Genomic DNA, 18215 nt, shown 5'->3' on the forward strand with positions numbered 1-18215 from the left:
CTCTCTATCATGAAGATCATGGTGCTACTTTGAAGCACAAGTGTGGTAAAAGGATAGTAGCATTGTCCCTTTTATTTTATTTTTTATTTGGCCTTCCCTTTTTTGGCCTTTCTTTTTTTATTTGGCCTTTCTTTTTTTATGGACTTTCTCTCTTTTTTGGGGGGACAATGCTCTATTGAATTTTGATCATCACACTTCTATTTATTTACAACTCAATGATACAACTCGATACTAGAACAAAGATGACTCTATATGAATGCCTCCGACGGTGTACCAGGATGTGCAATGATGCATGAGTGACATGTATGAAAGAATTATGAACGGTGGCTTTGCCACAAATACAATGTCAACTACATGATCATGCAAAGCAATATGACAATGATGAAGCATGTCATAATAAATGGAACGGTGGAAAGTTGCATGGCAATATATCTCGGAATGGCTATGGAAATGCCATAATAGGTAGGTATGGTGGCTATCTTGAGGAAGGTAAATGGCGGGTTTATGGTACCGGCAAAAGGTGCGCGGTACTAGAGAGGCTAGCAAGGGTGGAAGGGTGAGAGTGCGTATAATCCATGGACTCAACATTAGTCATAAAGAACTCATATACTTATTGCAAAAATCTATTAGTTATCGAAACAAAGTACTACGTGCATGCTCCTAGGGGGATAGATCGGTAGGAAAAGACCATCTTGTTCCCCGACCGCCACTCATAAGGAAGGCAATCAATAAATAAATCATGCTCCGACTTCATCACATAACGGTTCACCATACGTGCATGCTACGAGAATCACAAACTTCAACACAAGTATTTTATTAAATTTATAACCACTCAACTAGCATGACTCTAATATCACCATCCTCATATCTCAAAACAATTATCAAGCATCAAACTTCTTATTGTATTCAACACACTCATAAGAGAATGTTATTATTCTTGAATACCTAGCATATTAGGATTTTGAGCAAATTACATGCTATTTAAGACTCTCAAACTAACCTAAGTGAAGCATGAGAGTTCATCTATTTCTTCAAAATAAAACTACGACCATGCTCTAAAAGATATAAGTGAAGCACTAGAGCAAATGACAAACTACTCCGAAAGATATAAGTGAAGATCAATGAGTAGTCGAATAATTATGCAACTATGTGAAGACTCTCTAACATTTAAGAATTTCAGATCTTGGTATTTTATTCAAATAGCAAGCAAAGCAAAAGGAAATGACATCTAAGAATAGCAAACATCATGTGAAGAAGCAAAAACTTAGGATCAACTGATACTAACCGATAATTGTTGAAGAAGAAAGGTGGGATGACAACCGGAGCATCCCCAAGCTTAGATGCTTGAGACTTCTTGAAATATTATCTTGGGGTTCCTTGGGCATCCCCAAGCTTGAGCTTTTGTGTCTCCTTAATTCCTCTCATATCACGGTCTCCCTAAATCTCAAAACCTTCATCCACACAAAACTCAACAAGGAGTCGTGAGATAAGTTAGTATAAACCATTGCAAAAACCTTATCATACTCTACTGTAGCAAATCACTAATATTATTATTCAACATTGCATACTAAATGCCTCTTCATATTTAATAGTCCTATCCTCAAATAAAATCATTAAAGAAGCAAACATATGCAAACAATGCAAACATAACAGCAATCTGCCTAAACAGGATAGTCTGTAAAGAATGCTGCAACATCCATACTTCCCACTGTAGTAAATTTATCAGAGCTTAATATTCAAAAGGTTTCAACATTTTTATCACATTCTGACTTTTCTAGGGAATTATTGCAACAACGGTAAACTTTCTGTTTTCAAACAGCAGCATGTATACTTGTAACATAGGCATAGTAAAGGCTATCAATGCCACTTCTATTGAAATAAAAGATGCAAAAAATTGTTCTAAATAACAGCAAGAAAATCCTAACAAAATAAATTGACGCTCCAAGCAAAACACATATCATGTGGTAAATAAAAATATAGCTCCAAGTAGAGTTACCGATGAATGAAGACGAAAGAGGGGATGCCTTCCAGGGCATCCCCAAGCTTAGGCTCATGGCTATCCTTGAATATTACCTTGGGGTGCCTTGGGAATCCCCAAGCTTAGCCTCTTTCCACTCCTTATTCCATAGTCCATTGAATCCTTACCCAAAACTTGAAAACTTCACAACACAAAACTTAACAGAAAACTCGTAAGCTCCGTTAGTATAAGAAAATAAATCACCACTTCAAGGTAATGTAATGAACTCATTCTTTATTTATATTGGTGTTAAACCTACTGTATTCCAACTTCTCTATGGTTTATAAACTATTTTACTAGCCATAGATTCATCAAAATAAGTAAACAACACATGAAAAACAGAATCTGTCAAAAACAGAACAGTCTGTAGTAATCTGGATCAAACGTATACTTCTGGAACTCATAAAATTCTCAAATAAACTTCTGGACCTGAGGAATTTATCTATTAATCATCTGCAAAAATAATTAACTAAATATCACTCTCCAAATAAAAATGGCAGCAATTCTCGTGAGCGCTAAAGTTTCTGTTTTTTACAGCATGATCAACAAGACTTTCCCCAAGTCTTCCCAAAGGGTCTACTTGGCACAAACAATAATTAAAAGAATAAAAACACATCTAAGCAGAGGCTAGATGAATTATTTATTACTAAACAGGAGCAAAAAGCAAGGAATAAAAATAAAATTGGGTTGCCTCCCAACAAGCGCTATCGTTTAATGCCCCTAGCTAGGCATGATGATGTCAATGATGCTCACATAAAAGATAAGATTTGTAACATAAAGAGAGCATCATGAAGAATATTGCTAGCACATTTAAGTCTAACATACTTCCTATGCATAGGGATTTTGTGAGCAAACAACTTGTGGGAACAAGAATCAACTTGCATAGGACGGTAAAACAAGCATAACTTCAAAACTTTAGGCACATAGAGAGGAAACTTGATATTATTGCAATTCCTACAAGCATATATTCCTCCCTCATAATAATTTTCAGTAGCATCATTGAAAGCACAAGTGCTCCCTGGGTGGTTTTGGTAATTAATGTCAACATATCTCTTGTTGGACTAACACTTTTACCTAGTATGTTTCAGATAAGTTCAACAATGGAGTGGCATGGACTAGAGGATGTGGAACCCCTTCAAGATCCTAAGGACAAAGGATTGGCTCAAGCTTCAAGATCAAGACTCTACATTTTCTATTTCAGTGATCCAAGATCACATTGAGTCTATAGGAAAAGCCAATACTATCAAGAGGGGATGAGGTGTTGCTTAATGGCTTGCTTGCTCGAAGTGCTTAGTGATATGCTCCAAAACCCTCAACTACCTTCCCACATCCACATATGACCTAAACCAAAAGTCAAACTCGGCCCCACCGATTCTATCTATCCGGCGCCACTGAGTTTCAGATGTCATAGCCACTGCCACAAACCCTAGCAAATCGGTTTCACCGATAGGGATCTCGGTCTCACCGAGATGGGATTGTAATCTCTCTGTGTATGTCCATTACCAAAATCGGTCTCACCGAGTTTGAGCAATCGGTACTACCGAGATTACAATGCAAACCCTCTAGTTAGCTTATTACCAAAATCAGTCCCACCGAGTTTGTGTAATCGGTCTCACCGAGTTTGCCTGAGCAACTCTCTGGTTAGCTTATTACCAAAATCGGTCCCACCGAGTTTGTGTAATCGGTCACACCGAGATTACGTTATGCCCTAACCCTAACCATATCGGTCCTACCGAGTTGCATCTCAGTCCCAGCGAAAATCCTAACGGTCACTAAGTTTGCTGAATCGGTCCGACCGAGTTTAACCATTCTGTCCCACCGAGTTTGGCAAATTGTGTGTAACGATTAGATTTTGTGTGGAGGCTATATATACCCCTCCACCCACTCTTCATTCATGGAGAGATCCGTCAGAACATACCTACAATTACAATACACATTTTCTGAGAGAGAACCACCTACACTTGTGTTGAGGTCAAGATATTCCATTCCAACCATATGAATCTTGATCTCTAGCCTTTCCCAAGTTGCTTTCCACTCAAATCTTCTTTCCACCAAATCCAAATCCTGTGAGAGGGAGTTGAGTGTTGGGGAGACTATCATTTGAAGCACAAGAGCAAGGGGTTCATCATCAACACACCATTTGTTACCTCTTGGAGAGTGGTGTCTCCTAGATTGGCTAGGTGTCACTTGGGAGCCTCCAACAAGATTGTGGAGTTGAACCAAGGAGTTTGTAAGGGCAAGGAGATCGCCTACTTCGTGAAGATCTACCGCTAGTGAGGCAAGTCCTTCATGGGCGACGACCGTGATGGAATAGACAAGGTTGCTTCTTCATGGACCCTTCGTGGGTGGAGCCCTCCGTGGACTCGTGCAATCGTTACCCTCCGTGGGTTGAAGTCTCCATCAACGTGGATGTACGATAGCACCACCTATCGGAACCACGACAAAAACATCCGTGTCTCCAATTGCGTTTGAATACTCCAAACCCTTCTCTTTACATTCTTGCAAGTTGCATGCTTTACTTTCCGCTGCTCATATACTCATTGCATGCTTCCTTGATATGTATTGTGTTTGTTAAACTTGTGCTTAAACTCCACTTAAACTTAAGAATATTAAAAATTGCAACTCTTGGCACTTAGTGTCTAATCACCCCCCCTCTAGACACCTCTTCTCGATCCTTTCAATTGGTATCAGAGCTTTGGTCTCCATTGCCTTGGTTTAAACACCATTGGAGGAAGATGGATGTTTCTACTTTGGGGAGTCTTAGACATAGAGTGCCTATTCTTGATGGAGAGTATTTTCATGAGTGGAAAAATGAAATGCTTGAGATTTTCAATGAATATCATTTGAACAAGTACATTACTAGCCCTTGTGCACCTCATGTTGATCCTTTGCACCCAACCCTAGATGAAGATATTGACATGATTCGCAATCTTAGAACTGTTGAGCTCATCACTAGAGGCTTGCCTAGAAACTTGATTAGATGTTTGCCTACTCTCAAGTGTGCCTACATCATATGGAGATTTCTTGAGGAAAGATTTCCAGATTATTCCTTGAAAAATTTAGACGAAATTCTCCATAAGTATATTGCCTTGAGTAAGATGAACTCTAGTGATCCTAGCTTTGGTGATTGTCTATTTGAGCTTACCAATCTCATGCGTGCTAAAGGAAATGTTGGAATCATTAGCGATATCATATCCGAAGCTATTAGAATTCATAAAGGTAACCATTGTGATGATCATTTATCTAATGAATTACCCTCTCTAGGAATTGATCAATCACAAGATGATGTTGAACATGGATACTATGATGAAGATGATGATAGTGACTATGATCTTGATGATGCAATGAGGCATTTTGGTCTTATGGCAAATCTTTGCGGCTACATGGCTGCAGGAAAGGAATGGGTCCTTGATAGTGGATGTACTGATCATATGACCAGAGATAAAGATATGTTCCATGAGCTTGCTGAAAACGACGGCCCTCGAAAATGTGTCACTTTTGGTGATAATTCAAAGGGTAAGGTGGTTGGCCTTGGTAAGGTGGCCATCTCACATGATAGCTCCATACAAAATGCCATCCTCGTTGAATCCCTTGGATACAATTTACTTTCAGTTTCTAGACTTGTGGATTTCGGTTTCAATGTCTTATTCACTGAAGTAGATTGCCAAGTGTTTCGTAGAGACAATGATAAAATGGTCTTTACCAGTATACGTAGAGGAGATCTTTACATTGTTGATTTCACTAAAAAGGCTCAACCTAGAACTTGCTTAATTACCAAATCTTCTAAAGGCTGGTTGTGGCATAGAAGACTAGGTCATGTTGGTATGCGAAATCTTGATAAGCTTATTAAAGGTGATCATATCCTTGGAATAAAAGATGTCATATTTGACAAGGATAGACTTTGTAGTGCTTGTCAAGCAGGGAAACAAGTTGGAGGAAGTCATCGCGCGAAGAACATCATGACCATAAGAAGACCACTCGAGCTACTTCACATGGATCTCTTTGGTCCAAATTCCTACAAGAGTCTCGGTGGTAACTCATTTGGTCTAGTCATAGTTGATGATGTTTCAAGATTTACGTGGGTGTTCTTTCTTGATGACAAATCGCAGGAACAAAAGATCTTCAAAAACTTCGCTAGGAAGGCCCAAAATCAGTTTGACGTGAAGATCAAGAAGGTTCGGAGCGACAACGGAATGGAGTTCAAGAACGCAAATGTGGACACCTTTCTTGATGAAGAAGGGATTTCACACGAGTTCTCGGCTACGTACACACCTCAACAAAATGGAGTTGTTTAAAGGAAGAACCGGACTCTTATCGAGATGGCAAGAACGATGCTTGATGAGTACAAAACGCCAAAGCACTTTTGGGCGGAAGTGGTTGAGACAACTTGCCATGCAACAAATCACTTGTATCTTAACAAGCTACTCGGCAAGACGGCATACGAGCTCCCCACCGGTAACAAACCCCAAGTTGGATACTTTCGAGTATTCGGCTCAAAGTGCTACATTCTTGATAAGCATCGTCGTTCTAAATTTGCTCCTAAATCTCATGAAGGTTTCCTACTTGGTTATGGCTCAAACTCTCACACTTACCGTGTCTACAACAATTTCACCCGAAAGGTTGAAGAGATGGTAGATGTGAAGTTTGATGAATCTAACGGCTCGCAAGTAGAGCAATTGCCAATTGATGTAGGAGACAAAGACCCTTCGGAAGCAATTCAAGACTTGTCCATTGGCAAGATTCATCCAACGGAAGTGAAGGAGAGTACCCCGTCCGTCCAAGTGGAAGCTTCTACCTCACGACAAGGCGAACCAAGAGTTGATATGGAAGCATCCACAAGTGGGACATGCCAAGATGAAGAAAATGAGGAAGCGCACCAAGATGAACATCAACAACCTCCTTCTCCACCACGACAAGAGAACGACAACGTCAACAATGAAGAAGGCCAAGAAGAAGCACAAGATGAAGAGGATGTTCCACCCCGACCCAAGCAAAAGCTTTCACGAGTTCGAGCAAGAATTGCTAAGGATCATCCCGTCGAGCAAATCTACAATGATATCCAAACCGGGAGAATCACTCGCTCTAAAACTCGTTTAGCTAACTTTTGTGAACATTGCTCATTCATCTCTAGCATTGAACCTATGAAGGTTGAAGAAGCATTGGAGGATCCGGACTGGATAAACGCTATGCATGAAGAGCTACACAACTTTGAAAGAAATCAAGTGTGGACATTGGTCGAGAAGCCCGACAACAACCACAACATCATTGGTACCAAATGGGTGTTTCGCAACAAGCAAGGTGAAGATGGACAAGTGGTTCACAACAAAGCACGTCTCGTCGCCCAAGGCTACACACAAGTTGAAGGTATGGACTATGGTGAGACATATGCTCCCATTGCTAGACTTGAGTCCATTCGCATCTTACTTGCTTATGCTAATCACCATGATATCACCTTGTACCAAATGGACATTAAAAGTGCTTTCCTAAATGGCAAAATTGAGGAGGAAGTTTATGTTAAGCAACCTCCCGGCTTTGTCAATCCTAAGAAACCTAATCATGTTTACAAACTTCACAAAGCCCTTTATGGTCTTAAACAAGCTCCTAGAGCATGGTATAAATGCTTGACCAAGTTCCTTATTGAAAAAGGCTTTGAAATTGGTAAAATTGATTCTACTCTTTTTACTAAAAGGGTTAATGGAGAACTATTTGTGTGCCAAATTTATGTTGATGATATCATATTTGGTTCAACTAACCCTCATTTTAGTGAGAAGTTTGGAAAGCTAATGTCGGAGAAGTTTCAGATGTCTACGATGAGTGAACTCAAATTCTTTCTCGGTTTGCAAATCAAGAAAACTAAGGAAGGTACCTTTGTCTCTCAAACGAAGTACACCAAGGACTTATTCAAGAAGTTCAATATGCAAGAATGCAAAGGTATGACTACACCCATGCCTACTAGTGGACATCTTGATTTGAACAAAGATGGTGAACCGGTTGACCAAAAGGTTTATCGCTCTATGATTGGTTCATTGTTATATCTATGTGCCTCTCGTCCCGATATTATGCTAAGGGTGTGCATGTGTGCACGATATCAAGCTGCTCCTAAAGAGTGTCATCTTAAGGCTGTGAAAAGGATAGTGAGATACCTAATCCATACACCAAATTTTGGCATTTGGTATCCTAAGAGGTCCTCTTCTAATCTTGTTGGCTACTCCGATTCGGACTATGCCAGAGACAAGGCTGATAGAAAATCCACTTCGGGTACTTGTCAATTCCTTGGTAGATCTCTTGTGTCTTGGTCTTCCAAGAAACAAAACTCGGTATCCTTATCCACCGCCGAAGCGGAATACATTGCCGCTGGTTCATGTTGTGCTCAATTACTTTGGATGACCCAAACTCTTAAAGATTATGGGATATATGTGAAACATGTTCCATTGCTATGTGACAATGAAAGTGCTATTAAGATTGCTCACAATCCCGTGCAACATTCTCGAACTAAGCATATTGAAGTTCGTCATCATTTCATTCGAGATCATGTTGCAAAAGGGGACATTAACCTTAAGCATGTTCGCACCGATAAGCAATTGGCGGATATATTCACTAAACCACTTGATGAGAAAGTGTTTTGCAGGTTGAGAGGTGAATTAAACATCATTGATGCTTCAAACTTGGAGTAGGAACTCCATTTGATACATGCGGGGCATGAGCCTATGACTAATCCTCGATATTTCTCTTATGATGCTATTCATACGTCTTGGATATATTTGTACCTTGCATGTTATCTAACCCGTGTAGGTACTTGGTTGAATCTAAATCTATGAGATTGCAACTCACTCACATCTTGAGCAATCTCTACATCACCAAGTCTCTACACAATGGTGGTTGAAGACAAGGAAGCACGAAACCATTCAAACATATCCTTTGGCAAATTCTATGTTGAGTCTCATGATTGTCATTTTGGATACACAAGTGCTCTTGCTTGCAAATCTAATCCATGTAGGTAGATGAACTCAAACTCCAAGTGGTGCTCCCAACCCTTGATGAACTACATCAACCTTGAGCAACCCGCACAAGTTCAACTACATGAGCAAGATCAACACCACCACCCAAGGCATGTTATTCCATCTTAGAGAAGCTTTACTCCAAGTCATGAGTCAAAGCAACTCGACAAGATGTGAATACATCAAAAGGCTTAAACGAAAAATGGTAACCCCATTTTAAGCTTAAACGATGAGTATGACCTATGATCCAGTGCTCTCACTTGACTCCTAAGTCAATATGCTCTAACATAGGTGACTTTGTCGCCGACCATCTCTAGATGAAGTTCTCGTGTGTGTCTCCATGCTTTTGTCTCTTGCATATTTGTTTCCCCTCATCTAGAACTTTTAGTTTCTTTTCTTTCCTTTTTGTTCTGCATTTTCTGCATCCAATTCATTGCAAATCTTCCAGTAAATTCCTTGCATATCCTTGTGAGATCTTACTTGTCTAGTGAGCTGAGGTGACAAGTGGTTTCACTCTAATGAACTCGGTCACACCGGTTTGTTCTCTTCGGCCCAACCGAAATCTTTCGGTGCAACCGAAGCACACAACTCGGAGTCACCAATTCCACCACAGGAAAACCAACTTGCCACTTATTCCTGATTTCTGTTTGCTCCATTTCCACTCAATGATTCTTGTCCTCTACCAGCATCATATTAGACATGCTTCTTTGCTCTGTGACTCGAGGACCAACCCATTTGTATCACATGTCCAGAAGAGCCCTTCTTGGAAATTGATGTCAAAGGGGGAGAGAGAGATCACATCAAAGCTTAATCCTTCCTATAGGGGGAGAAAGAGAGAATACTCAGGGGGAGAGAGTTTCTCAACTAGGAGAAAGTAATATCATCAAAGACCCTAGATGCTTGGTGTTCAAGAGGAGAGATGTCACATGTCTTTAAGAGGGGAAAGACATGTTTGGTTTCTTGCTTTAGCTCAAGCTCTGTTGTTTCCTTTTTTGTTGCTCTGATTTTATGTTCCCTATCTTCTCCCAATATCCCATGCAGATTCAGGGGGAGCAAGACATCTAAGGGAAGGAAATCTCTGATTTTATTGCATATCTTTACCTTTGGGGACATGTCTATATCCAATGTGGTACTTAGTACTCACTCTACATGTCATCCCAGTCTTGGTTCTCTTGTGGTTTCTCTTGCTTGTTCTGGTTAGTAGGTGTATCTGTGTTATTTAACCTTGTTTGCGCAGGTTCATCCCATCCTAAGCCAACTCAAGACCACAAGGTAAGTATATGCATCACAGTCATGTGAATGAGAAGTTCTTGCTGATGTACATACTGTTTGCAAGAACGACACATGAGCATGAAGGTACATTTCTCACATTCACATCATTTGCTCTGATGCATATAGCCAAGATACATGTAACACATTGCTTACTCTGTCATGTTTACGCATTCACATGCTCCTATATTCAATATTCACATGATTGCATACATGTAGGGGGAGCCTATGCATGTTACATGTCTTCCCAAAGCTTTACTTGCTATTCTCTATATCTTTATCTAAAGCTTCGATGTATGTTGTCATCAATTACCAAAAAGGGGGAGATTGAAAGCACAAGTGCTCCCTGGGTGGTTTTGGTAATTAATGTCAACATATCTCTTGTTGGATTACACTTTTACCTAGTATGTTTCAGATAAATTCAACAATGGAGTGGCATGGACTAGAGGATGTGGAACCCCTTCAAGATGCTAAGGACAAAGGATTGGCTCAAGCTTCAAGATCAAGACTCTACATTTTCTATTTCAGTGATCCAAGATCACATTGAGTCTATAGGAAAAGCCAATACTATCAAGAGGGGATGAGGTGTTGCTTAATGGCTTGCTTGCTCGAAGTGCTTAGTGATATGCTCCAAAACCCTCAACTACCTTCCCACATCCACATATGACCTAAACCAAAAGTCAAACTCGGCCCCACCGATTCTATCTATCCGGCGCCACTGAGTTTCAGATGTCATAGCCACTGCCACAAACCCTAGCAAATCGGTTTCATCGATAGGGATCTCGATCTCAGCGAGATGGGATTGTAATCTCTCTGTGTATGTCCATTACCAAAGTCGGTCTCACCGAGTTTGAGCAATCAGTACTACCGAGATTACAATGCAAACCCTCTAGTTAGCTTATTACCAAAATCGGTCCCACCGAGTTTGGGCAATCAGTCTCACCGAGTTTGCCTGAGCAACTCTCTGGTTAGCTTATTACCAAAATCGGTCCCACCGAGTTTGTGTAATCGGTCACACCGAGATTACGTTATGCCCTAACCCTAACCATATCGGTCCTACCGAGTTGCATCTCAGTCCCACCGAAAATCCTAACAGTCACTAAGTTTGCTAAATCGGTCCGACCGAGTTTAACCATTCGGTCCCACCGAGTTTGGCAAATTGTGTGTAATGGTTAGATTTTGTGTGGAGGCTATATATACCCCTCCACCCACTCTTAATTTGTGGAGAGAGCCATCAGAACATACCTACACTTCCAATACACATTTTCTGAGAGAGAGAACCACCTACACTTGTGTTGAGGTCAAGATATTCCATTCCAACCATATGAATCTTGATCTCTAGCCTTTCCCAAGTTGCTTTCCACTCAAATCTTCTTTCCACCAAATCCAAATCCTGTGAGAGGGAGTTGAGTGTTGGGGAGACTATCATTTGAAGCACAAGAGCAAGGGGTTCATCATCAACACACCATTTGTTACCTCTTGGAGAGTGGTGTCTCCTAGATTGGCTAGGTGTCACTTGGGAGCCTCCAACAAGATTGTGGAGTTGAACCAAGGAGTTTTTAAGGGCAAGGAGATCGCCTACTTCGTGAAGATCTACCGCTAGTGAGGCAAGTCCTTCGTGGGCGACGGCCGTGATGGAATAGACAAGGTTGCTTCTTCGTGGACCCTTCGTGGGTGGAGCCCTCTGTGGACTCGCGCAACCGTTACCCTCCGTGGGTTGAAGTCTCCATCAACGTGGATGTACGATAGCACCACCTATCAGAACCACGACAAAAACATCCGTGTCTCCAATTGCGTTTGAATACTCCAAACCCTTCTCTTTACATTCTTGCAAGTTGCATGCGTTACTTTCCGGTGCTCATATACTCATTGCATGCTTGCTTGATATGTATTGTGTTTGTTAAACTTGTGCTTAAACTCCACTTAAACTTAAGAATATTAAAAAGTGCAACTTTTGGCACTTAGTGTCTAATCACCCCCCCTCTAGACACCTCTTCTCGATCCTTTCAATCATGAATGAATTCAACAATATAACCAGCACCTAGAGCATTCTTTTCATGATCTACAAGCATAGAAATTTTATTACTCTCCACACAAGCAAAATTCTTCTCATGAATGATAGTGGAAGCAAACTCAACAAAATAACTATCATGTGATTGAAAATTAAGATCAAGATGACAAGGTTCATTGTTATTATTATTCTTTAAAGCATACGTGTCATCACAATAATCATCATAGATAGGAGGCATGCTTTCATCATAGTAAATTTTCTCATCAAAGCTTGGGGGACAAAAAATATCATCTTCATCAAACATAGCTTCCCCAAGCTTGTGGCTTTGCATATCATTAGCATCATGGATATTCAAGGAATTCATACTAACAACCTTGCAATCATGCTCATCATTCAAATATTTAGTGCCAAACATTCTATAGATTTCTTATTCTAGCACTTGAGCACAATTATCCTTTCCATCATATTCACCAAAGATAATTAAAAGGTGAAGCGTATGAGACAAACTCAATTCCATATTTTTATAGTTTTCTTTTATAAACTAAACTAGTGATAAAACAAGAAACTAAAAGACTCGATTGCAAGATCTAAAGATATACCTTCAAGCACTCACCTCCCCGGCAACGGCGCCAGAAAAGAGCTTGATGTCTACTACACAACCTTCTTCTTGTAGACGTTGTTGGGCCTCCAAGTGCAGAGGTTTGTAGGACAGTAGCAAATTTCCCTCAAGTGGATGACCTAAGGTTTATCAATCCGTAGGAGGCGTAGGGTGAAGACGGTCTCTCTCAAGCAACCCTGCAACCAAATAACAAAGAGTCTCTTGTGTCCCCAACACACCCAATACAATGGTAAATTGTATAGGTGCACTAGTTTGGCGAAGAGATGGTGAAACAAGTGGTATATGGATGGTAGATAATAGTTTTTGTAATCTGAAAATATAAAAACAGCAAGGTAACAAATAATAAAAGTGAGCGTAAACGGTATTGCAATGCTAGGAAACAAGGCCTAGGGTTCATACTTTCACTAGTGTAAGTTCCCTCAACAATACTAACATAATTGGATCATAAAACTATCCCTCAACATGCAACAAAGAGTCACTCCAAAGTCACTAATAGCGGAGAACGAACGAAGAGATTATGGTAGGGTACGAAACCACCTCAAAGTTATTCTTTCCAATCAATCCGTTGGGCTATTCCTATAAGTGTCACAAACAGCCCTAGAGTTCGTACTAGAATAACACCTTAAGACACAAATCAACCAAAACCCTAATGTCACCTAGATACTCCATTGTCACCTCAAGTATCCGTGGGCATGATTATACTATATGCATCACACAATCTCAATTCATCTATTCAACCAACACATAGGACCTCAAAGAGTGCCCCAAAGTTTCTACCGGAGAATCACGACGAAAATGTGTGCCAACCCCTATGCATAGGTTCTTGAACCCGCAAGTTGGTCACCAAAACATACATCAAGTGGCACGTGATATCCCATTGTCACCACAGATATTCACGGCAAGACATACATCAAGTGTTCTCAAATCTTTAAAGACTCAATCCGATAAGATTACTTCAAAGGGGGAACTCAATTCATTACAAGAGAGTAGAGGGGGAAGAAACATCATAGGATCCAAATATAATAGCAAAGCTCGCGATACATCAAGATCGTATCACCTCAAGAACACGAGAGAGAGAGATCAAACACATAGCTACTGGTACATACCCTCAGCCCCGAGGGAGAACTACTCCCTCCTCGTCATGGAGAGCACCGGGATGATGAAGATGGCCACCGGAGAGGGATTGCCCCCTCCGGCAGGGTGCCGGAACGGGTCTAGATTGGTTTTCGGTGGCTATGGAGGCTTCTGGCGACGGAACTCCCGATCTAATCTCTGTTCTGGAATTTTTAGGGTATATGGAGTTATATAGGTAGAAGAAGCGCGTCAGGGGAGCCACGAGGGCCCCACGAGGCAGGGGGCGCGCCCTAGGGGGCGCCCCCCAACCTCGTGGGCAGCTCCCGTATCTTCTGACATGGGGTCCAAGTCCATCAGGTGTGTTTCCTTCCAAAAATAACTTCTCCAGTTGATTTCGTTCCCTTTCGACTCCGTCTGATATTCCTTTTCTTCAAAACACCGAAATAGGCATAAAACAGCAAATCTGGGCTGGGCCTCCAGTTAATAGGTTAGTCCCAAAAGTAATATAAAAGTGGATAATAAAGCCCAATATTTCCCAAAATAGTAGATAATATAGCATGGAGCAATCAAAAATAATAGATACATTGGAGACGTATCACTCTGCACCTATTGTTCAGCCACCTGATTGGAATTTACCCTTTGAAATTATGTGTGATGCTAGTGATTATGCTGTAGGTGCTATTCTAGGACAAAGAGTTGATAAGAAACTAAATGTTATTCAATATGCTAGTAAAACTCTAGACAATGCTCAAAGAAATTATGCTACTACTGAAAAAGAATTCTTAGCAGTTGTATTTGTTTGTGATAAGTTTAGACCTTATATTGTTGATTCTAAAGTAACTATTCACACCGATCATGCTGCTATTAAATATCTTATGGAAAAGAAAGATGGTAAACCTAGACTTATAAGATGGGTTCTCTTGCTTCAAGAATTTGATTTACATATTGTTGATAGAAAAGGAGCTGAGAACCCCGTTGCAGACAAGTTGTCTAGGTTAGAAAATGTGCTTGATGACCCACTACCTATTGATGATAGCTTTCCTGATGAGCAATTAAATGTCATAAATACTTCTCATACTACTCCATGGTATGCTGATTATGCTAATTACATTGTTGCTAAGTTTATACCACCTAGTTTCACATACCAGCAAAAGAAAAAGTTCTTTTATGATTTGAGGCATTACTTTTGGGATGACCCACTTCTTTATAAGGAAGGAGTAGATGGTGTTATTAGACGTTGTGTACCTGAGCATGAACAGGAAAAAATCCTACGCAAGTGTCACTCCGAAGCTTATGGAGGACACCATGCTGGAGATAGGACTGCACATAAGGTACTGCAATCTGGTTTTTATTGGCCTACTCTCTTCAAGGATGCCCGTAAGTTTGTCTTATCTTGTGATGAATGTCAAAGAATTGGTAATATTAGTAGACGTCAAGAAATGCCTATGAATTATTCACTTGTTATTGAACCATTTGATGTTTGGGGCTTTGACTATATGGGACCTTTTCCTTCCTCTAATGGTTATACACATATTTTAGTTCCTGTTGATTACGTTACTAAGTGGGTAGAAGCTATTCCAACTAGTAGTGTTGATCATAACACTTCTATTAAAATGCTTAAAGAAGTTATTTTTCCAAGGTTTGGGGTCCCTAGATATTTAATGACTGATGGTGGCTCACATTTTATTCATGGTGCTTTCCGTAAAATGCTTGCGAAATATGATGTTAATCATAGAATTGCATCTCCTTATCACCCCCAGTCTAGTGGTCAAGTATAATTGAGTAATAGAGAACTCAAATTAATTTTGCAAAAGACTGTTAATAGGTCCAGAAAGAATTGGTCCAAGAAACTTGATGATGCATTATGGGCCTATAGAACTGCATATAAAAATCCTATGGGCATGTCTCCGTACAAAATGGCCTATGGAAAAGCATGTCACTTACCTCTCGAACTAGAACACAAGGCTTATTGGGCTATTAAAGAACTTAATTATGATTTTAAACTTGCCGGTGAGAAGAGGTTATTTGATATTAGCTCGCTTGATGAATGGAGAACCCAAGCCTACAAAAATGCCAAGTTGTTTAAAGAAAAAGTTAAAAGGTGGCATGACAAAAGGATACAAAAGCGTGAGTTTAACGTAGGTGATTATGTATTGCTATACAACTCTCATTTAAGATTTTTTGCAAGAAAACTTCTCTCTAAATGGGAGGGTCCTTGCGTTATCGAGGAGGTCTACCGTTCCGGTGCCATAAAAATCAACAACTTCGAAGGCACAAATACGAAGGTGGTGAATGGTCAAAGAATCAAACACTATATCTTAGGTAATCCCATAAATGTTGAAACCAATGTTATTGAAACCGTAACCCCCGAGGAATACATAAAGGAAACTTTCCGGAATGCTTCAGACTCTGAAAATGAATAGGTATGTGGTACGGTAAGTAAACCGACTCCAAAACAGTTTTTAAGGTAATATTTCTCCGTTTTGGAATGTTTAGAAAAATAGAAAAATAAGCAGCAGTCCGGAAGGGACACGAGGGCTCCACGAGGGTGGAGGGCGCGCCCTACCCTACTGGGCGCACCCCCTATCTCGTGGGCACCTCGTGTGCTCTCCGGACTCCGTTTTCTTACATGACACGTATTTTGGTCAGTAAAAATTCATTATATAACCTCCCGGGGGTTTTGACTCTCATATCACGCAAAAATCTCTGGTCTTTGTTTTGAGCCGTCTTGCTACAAACAGAGCAACATGTCGTCCTAGGATTCGGAAGGAGAAAGCTATGTGGCTGATTACCTTGCAGATCCTAAGGTCTATGGGGATGTGGAGCATTATGGTTGGACCACGGAAGAAGAAGAAGACTATGAACCCAAGGGAAAGGAGGAGACGAGCTCAGATGAAGATGAAGTCCCACTACCTCAACCTGGGGACATGCATGTGGAGTTCAAAAAGTCAAGCCTCCCAGATAGGGTAAAGAAACCTAAGATCGAGTTTATCCCTTTTCGCCTCTTGCAGGAGAACAAGCAGGAACTATGCAAAAAGATACTGAGCTTGGAGCAGGAGATCGAGGACCTAAGGGACCAAAATTCTGTCCTCAAACGCAAATTAAGGAAGAAGCCCACGCCATCAACAAAATCACCACCGTCTCCTCCAACAAAGAAGAATTGAGTATCTGGTATGGGCACTCCACTTGGCAACTGCCAAGCTTGGGGGAGTGCCCCGGTATCGTATCACCATCACTTTTATCTTTACCGTTTATCTTAGTTCGATCCTTTTGGTAATATCTTGATCTAGTAGAATAAATGTTCTTAGTATGATATAGTTGTGAGTTTTGCTTTATTATCCTTCTATGTAATCGAGTCTGTGAGCTATATAATAAAGATTAGTGTTCAGTCAAGGGTTTGATTATTTTTGCCATGATCCCAAGTGAATAAAAGAAAAGAGAAAGAAATAAAAAGAAACAAAGAGATCATGTGACTCTTATGGAGAGTAATGAGCTCACATGGAAAGAGTATGATGAATAAAAGTTATTGAGGATTGACAAACATAGTTTTGGTCATCGTTGCAATTAATAGGAAGTAATAAAGAAAGAGAGGTCTTCACATATAAATATAATATCTTGGACATATTTTATGATTGTGAGCACTCATTAAAATATGACATGCTAAAGAGTTGACATTGGACAAGTAAGACAACGTAATGTATTATGTTTTCTTACATCTGAGATAAATCATATTGTCTTGGATCCTCCAACATGTTGAGCTTGCCTTTCTCCCTCATGCTAGCCAAATTCATTGCACCAAGTAGAGATACTACTTGTGCTTCCAAATACCCTTAAACCAGTTTTGCCATGAGAGTCCACCATACCTAGCTATGGATTGAGTAAGATCCATCAAGTAAGTTGTCATCGGTGCAAGCAATAAAAATTGCTCTCTAAATATGTATGATTGATTGGTGTGGAAGGAATAAGCTTTATACGATCGTGTGATATGGAAGTAATAAAAGCGACAGACTGCATAATAAAGGTCCATATCACAAGTGGCAATATAAAGTGACGTTCTTTCGCATTAGGATTTTGTGCATCCAACCATAAAAGCGCATGACAACCTCTGCTTCCCTCTGCGAAGGGCCTATCTTTTACTTTTATCTCCTACACTGCAAAAGAGTCATGGTGATCTTCACCCTCCCTTTTTACATTTTATCCTTTGGCAAGCACAATATGTTGGAAAGA

The sequence above is a fragment of the Triticum urartu genome, chromosome 3A (genome assembly GCF_056163025.1).
Source record: "Triticum urartu cultivar PI428250 chromosome 3A, HENAU_Tu73, whole genome shotgun sequence".
Lineage (NCBI taxonomy): Eukaryota > Viridiplantae > Streptophyta > Magnoliopsida > Poales > Poaceae > Triticum > Triticum urartu.